Genomic DNA, 6,794 nt, shown 5'->3' with positions numbered 1-6,794 from the left:
TGTCTTGAATCATGGACAAAAAATATCATAAGACAAATCCAAAATGTTTTTTCAAAAAAGACTTAAGAAAAATGTAAGAAGACAAACTTAAGGCTTCTGATTTGAATACGATCAGTAAACCGTCCCAAAGGGGTTAAGCTAGGGTTCGAATATGACCTTGTAGCCCCCAGTGGCTTTGGCATTGCGCCGATCAAGTGGGTACCGACAGCTATGTTCTCTTTGGTTCGAATACGACCTATGTTTGAACAGGAAGCCCCCAAATGACCTTAAGAATATTTAACAACTCTGCTTTGAATACGATCTGGGTCGGACTCAAGAGAGGTTAAGCTATGATTCGAATACGATCAAGAAGCCCCCAAGTGAGTTTTGGCATTGCGCCGATCAAGTGGGTACCGACAGCTATGTTCTCTTTGGTTCGAATACGACCTATGTTTGAATAGGAATCCCCCAAGTGACCTTGAGAATATTTAACGACTCTGATTCGAATACGATCTGGGTCGAACCAACAACGGGTTAAGCTAGATTCGAATACGATCAGCCCCCAATGTTCTTTGTGCAATTATGAAAAATGAAGACATATGATCTGTGGGGATGAAAAGGACAGAGGTCCTTCTTTATTACTGATAATATATACATCACCAAGATATGTACATCATGAGAGCCTGTGGCTCAAGTGTAGTAAGGCCGAAGATGAGCTATGTTCCATGGCCAGCGGGTCTCCTCCTCCGACTTACGTGAGTCTTTGCGCTCTCGAACGTTGATAAGATAGTATGACCCGTTGTTCAAATTCTTGCTAACCACAAAGGGCCCTTCCCAAGGTGGGGATATGATGTAGGGTGGAACCCTAGGGTGACGATCTTTCACGTTTGGAGTGGATCCTATGGGGAATCACGAAGAACGCGCGGAAGCACTAGAGGGAAAACACGGGGAGAACGATAGAAACACTCAACAGACAAGTAATCAATCACACGAGTGCTAGATCACCGACAACAAAGAGTAACACATGATCCACAATCAACAAGGGTAAGGATACAAAGGAGCCATTCTTCTCCTTGAGGAGGTCTTGGGGTCTTCCCTAAAAGGGGTCATAAATCCGCTTGGGGGATCTTCTCCGAAGAGGTCGTGAGCTCGGAGGAGAAGTAACCAAGTGGATGAGCAAGGATCTCACACAAAATATGAGCTAAACCAATGCTACCCTAACTAGGAGGAGGTGGAGGAGTATATATAGTCTAGAGCCATGAAGGGGTAAGTGAGGGCGAAGGAGTACATGGGCTCGGCCCGTTACACTATGCACAGACAGGCCGGTTGTACCGGTCGAGGGGCGGTTGTACCGCTGGAGACTCATGGAGGGCGGAAGTACCGGACGAGGAAGGCGGTACTACTGCTGGGGTCAGGCGCTGGCTTCTGCAGATGGGAGTCGGGGGCCCCAGCGGTTGTACCGGTCGTTGGGCCGGTAGTACCGGTCTTTTGGGATTTACCGGTACATCCGGTGCTGTACCGGCCTTGCACCACTTGATCACAGAATGGTGGCCGGTTGTTGGGCGGTAGTCGGCCAGTTGTACCGCCTGGGCGGTTGTTGGGCGGTTGTACCAGTCCTTCCAGGCTGGGCAGAATGCCTCCTTGATCTTGATGTCCATCTTGCACCACTCCTTCTCCTTGGTTGCTTACATGGTACCTGAGCACGCAAAGGGTCTCCGTTTGAGGTAGTAGCCATGTCTAAAATGGGTCAAAGGGAAGTTCAACAAGGAGAGAGTTAACCTCGGCTTGGACGGGCGGTAGTACCGGTCGAGACGGGATTCTTCCCAGATCGAATAGTGCCGCGATTTTGGGGCGGAAATGGATGTTTTCAGGGGCAAAATTGGGGGAGATTTCGTGGATGGAAAGTGGGGAAACTTGGGGGAAAGCTAGATCCACTTGAAACCAAGCAAATCCACGGATCAAAATCAACAAAACATCATCAAACCAACAAATCACAAAAAAAATTGGGGCTATTTTTGGTGGGGATTTTCAGATTTTGGGACGAAAACAACAAAATTAGGCTAGAATAAGAGGGGTAGGGGCTCCAAAAACGTGATCAACCTGGCTCTTGATACCAAGATGATGTAGGGTAGAACCCTAGGGTGACGATCTTTCACGTTTGGAGTGGATCCTACGGGGAATCACGAAGAACGTGCGGAAGAACTAGAGGGAAAACACGGGGAGAACGAGAGAAACACTCAACTGACAAGTAATCAATCACACGAGTGCTAGATCACCGACAACAAAGAGTAACACATGATCCACAATCAACAAAGGTAAGTATACAAAGGAACCGTTCTTCTCCGTAAGGAGCTCTTGGGGTCTTCCCTAAAAGGGGTCTTGAATCCGCTTGGGGGATCTTCTCCGAAGAGGTAGTGAGCTCCAAGGAGAAGTAACCAAGTGGATGAGCAAGGCTCTCACACAAAATATGAGCTAAACCAATGCTACCCTAACTAGGAGGAGGTGGACGAGTATATATAGTCTAGAGCCACGAAGGGGTAAGTGAGGGCGAAGGAGTACATGGGCTCGGCCCGTTACACTATGCGCAGATAGGCCGGTTGTACCGGTCGAGGGGGCGGTTGTACCGCTGGCGACTCATGGAGGGCGGAAGTACCGGACGAGGAAGGCGGTACTACTGCTAGCGTCAGGTGCTGGCTTCTGCAGATGGGCGTTGGGGGCCCCAGTGGTTGTACCGGTCGTTGGGCCGGTAGTACCGGTCTTTTGGGATTTACCGGTACATCCGGTGCTGTACCGGCCTTGCACCGCTTGATCACAGAATGATGGCCGGTTGGTGGGCGGTAGTCGGCCGGTTGTACCGCCTGGGCGGTTGTATCGGTCCTTCCAGGCTGGGCAAAATGCCTCCTTGATCTTGATGTCCATCTTGCACCACTCCTTCTCCTTGGTTGCTTACATGGTACCTGAGCACGCAAAGGGTCTCCGTTTGAGGTAGTAGCCATGTCTCAAATGGGTCAAAGGGAAGTTCAACAAGGAGAGAGTTAACCTCGGATTGGATGGCACGTGCTTGAGCTCTTGTCATGGGTCCTCTTGGAGCTTGTGTGGTCGAAGTAGTGTCCATGGGGATGATGGAGGGATGCTCTGCATCAGGATAACTTGTGTGCATCAGTCTGATCCTGGATGAGCCGGAGCACCAAGTCGCCTTCTTGAAAGGTTCTTGATTTAACCCGGCGGCTATGATAATGCTGCAGGTCCTGTTGGTAAATCGCCGAGCGAGCTGCTGCGAAGTCACGCTTTTCGTCCAACAGGTCAAGTGCCTCTCGTCGTGCTTGTTCATTGTTAGCTTCCACATAAGCCGCCACTCGGGGCGAGTCACGGCGGATGTCACTAGGAAGAACCGCCTCTGCTCCATAAACCATAAAAAAGGGGTATAACCCGTAGATCTGTTGGGGGTAGTGTTGATGCTCCACAACACTGATGGTAACTCTTCCACCAAACAACTCGGCGTTCATTGCAAAGGAACTAAAAGCTGGGGTTTGATACCCTTTAAAATCTCCTGATTGGCTCTTTCTGCTTGACCATTGGATTGGGGGTGAGCTACTGATGAGACATCAAGTCGGATATGCTCACGTTGACATAAATCCTCCATAGCCGCCTTGGACAAGTTAGTGCCATTATCAGTTATGATGCTATGGGGGAAGCCAAAACAAAAAATCACCTTTTTCATGAATTGGACCGCTGTTGCTGCATCACACTTACTGACCGGCTCTGCTTCCACCCACTTTGTGAATTTATCTACTGCCACCAAGAGGTGAGTCTTTTTGTCCTTGGATCTTTTGAAAGGCCCAACCATATCAAGCCCCCATACAGCTAACGGCCAAGTAATTGGTATCATCCTCAATTCTTGAGCCGGCACATGAGCTCGCCATGAAATTTTTTGACACCCATCACATTTGCTGACCAGATCTTCTGCATCTGCATGAGCCGTTAGCCAATAAAATCTATGATGGAAAGCTTTGGCCACGAGGGACTTTGAACCGGCGTGATGGCCGCAATCCCCTTCATGGATCTCACGAAGAATCTCTTGGCCTTCTTTAGGGGATACACAACGTTGAAACGCCCAGTGACACTGCGGTGATGTAACATTGGTAATCGTCATTGACTTAGACCGCGGGTTATCTGTCGAGCCAAGGTTTCATCCTCAGGCGGTTCTCCCTGGGTCATGTAAGCAAAATATGGCACCGTCCAATCTGGGATGACGTGAAGGCCGCCACCAACTGTGCCTATGGGTCAGGCACAGCCAAGTCTTCCTCTGTAGGTAACTTGACAGGCGGGTTATGCAAAACATCCAAAAAGGTATTCGGGGGTACCGGTTTACACTGAGACCCAAGCCGGCTTAGAGCATCAGCCGCATCACCTTCCTCGCATTCCAGAGCCACCTTCCGACTGCCATGAACTGTAATGGTCCCTTTATGACCCGGCATCTTCAGCTGCAGATATACATAACACGGCCGCGCCATGAACTTGGCATAAGCCGGACGCCCAAATAGAGCGTGATATGGGATCCTAATCTTGACCACCTCAAAGCTTAACTTCTCGGCCCTGGAATCATACTCATCTCCAAAGGCTACCTCCAGCTCGATCTTACCAACTGGGTATGCTGACTTACCAGGAACCACACCATGAAAAATAGCATTGGACTGCTTAAGACTTTTATCTGTTAACCCCATACGACGGAAGGTCTCATAATAGAGGATATTGATGCTGCTGCCTCCATCCATGAGCACCTTAGTGAACTTGTACCCCCCAACTTGAGGTGCTACCACCAAAGCCAAGTCACCCGGATTATCGACCCGGGGCGGGTGATCCTCCCGACTCCACATGATGGCCTGCTCAGACCATCGCAAGTAGCGAGGAACTGCCGGCTCAACGGCGTTCACTGCCCTCTTATGAAGTTTTTCTGGTCCCGCTTACATAAGCTTGTGGTGAAAACATGATACTGTCCATTGTTTAACTGCTTTGGATTACTCTGATAACCAGACTGCTACTGCTACTGACCCCCATGGCCAGATTGCTGATTGTAACCACCTTGATCAAAATTGCCTTGATTATTCTGGTGACCCTGGAAACCGGAACCAGAACCGCCACTTCCATAGTTCGGGCCATGAAAGCCGCCGCCTTCTGAACCGCCGCCCGACCCGTGATTTCCACTGAACATATTGGAATTTTTGAAGGCCTTCATGATAGTGCAATCCTTCCACAAGTGTGTAGCCGGCTTTTCTTCCGTGCCATGCTTCGGGCAAGGCTCATTCAACAACTACTCGAGAGTAGGGCCTGACCCGCCAGATCGTGGAGGCGGCCTTCCCTTATGCCACTGATTTTTGCCCTATGCATTGGTGTTAGCCACAAACTCTAAGTTACCATCCGCCTTACGTTTATTGTTGCCGCCTTGATTTGCCGGGTTAGGCTGAGTGCCCTTAGCATTGCTACTCTTTTTTCCCTTCCCCGCCTTCTCATCGTCAGACTCGGGATCCTTGGTACTATCAGAGTCAGCATATTTAACCAGAGCCGCCATCAACTGACCCATGTCAGGACCTTCACGCTTGAGCCGCCCCAGCTTCATCTTCAGAGGCTCAAAACGGCAGTTTTGCTCTAACATTAACACTGCAGAGCCAGCATCCATCTTATCAGAGGAGTGTATTATTTCCTTGACCCGGCGCACCCAATGGGTCATGGAATCACCCTCCTGTTGTTTGCAACCAATCAAATCCACAATTGGCATGGGTTGTTTGCATGTATCTTTAAAGTTCTGGATAAACTTCTCCTTCAATTTTGCCCACGAACCAACGGAATTAGGTAGCAACACCTTCAACCAATTACGGGTCGTTCCATCCAACATCATGGTGAAGTACTTGGCCATCGCAGCATCGCTCACCTCTAGTAACTCCATGGCCATCTCATAACTTTGAATCCACGCTCCGGGCTGTAAATCGGTCATGTAATTCGATACTTTACGAGGCCCCTTAAAATCCTTGGGCAACCGCTCGTTGCGCAGAGCTGGCACCAAACAAGGCACACCCCCAATTCTGGTGACTATTCCTCCCTCAACTGACACTGCTGGATAAACCGGCAGGGGCTGATAAGCCGCCTGCTGAGCCGTCTGTTGAGCCGCCACCAGTGCTGCCTCTTAAGCCGCCTGCTCAATTTGCTAACGTACTATGTCCTGATTATGCACATTAGGAGCCCCACCCTGAGCTAGACTGTGCCCGCGCGGCTGATTACGGCAGTGGGCATTGCTTGACACGGCTGGTGAATCCAAGTGCATGCTATAACTCTTGCTCCGGCTCGGGCGTGGGGTAGAATGAATCTTGTCTCTACTGTAAGAATATGCCTCCTGCTGTGCTAAAGCTGTTTGAAGAAGATCTCTGACTCTTCGTGTTTCGACCGCCGCCGGTGAATTTCCCTCAGTTGGGAGAGTTGCCAGTCGTGCTGCCGCCGCGATCATGTTCTCCAACGGGTTAGAGTAATGACCCGGTAGTGTCGACACATAAGGAGGTGGAGCAGTATTCAAACGTGGGGGTCACATAACCTGTGGTTGAATCGACATGTTGTTCTCAGGCGCTGTGACCTGATTTACTCCCGGCGGGTTACTGGGTCCCGCTCCGAGTGTCTAGAAAAGGTTCCTAGGATCATAAACTGGAGGTAGACGAGATTGAGCCTTCTAATACCTTCTCCTCATAACCTCATTGGATGCGTTCTGCTCCATCGTGAGCTGAAAAGCCTGTGATTGAATGTGTTGTGCACGAACATCCAGAGCCGCC

This window comes from Triticum dicoccoides, chromosome 3B, assembly GCF_002162155.2.
Source record: "Triticum dicoccoides isolate Atlit2015 ecotype Zavitan chromosome 3B, WEW_v2.0, whole genome shotgun sequence".
Taxonomy (NCBI): domain Eukaryota; kingdom Viridiplantae; phylum Streptophyta; class Magnoliopsida; order Poales; family Poaceae; genus Triticum; species Triticum dicoccoides.
This window is presented reverse-complemented; position numbering follows the sequence as displayed.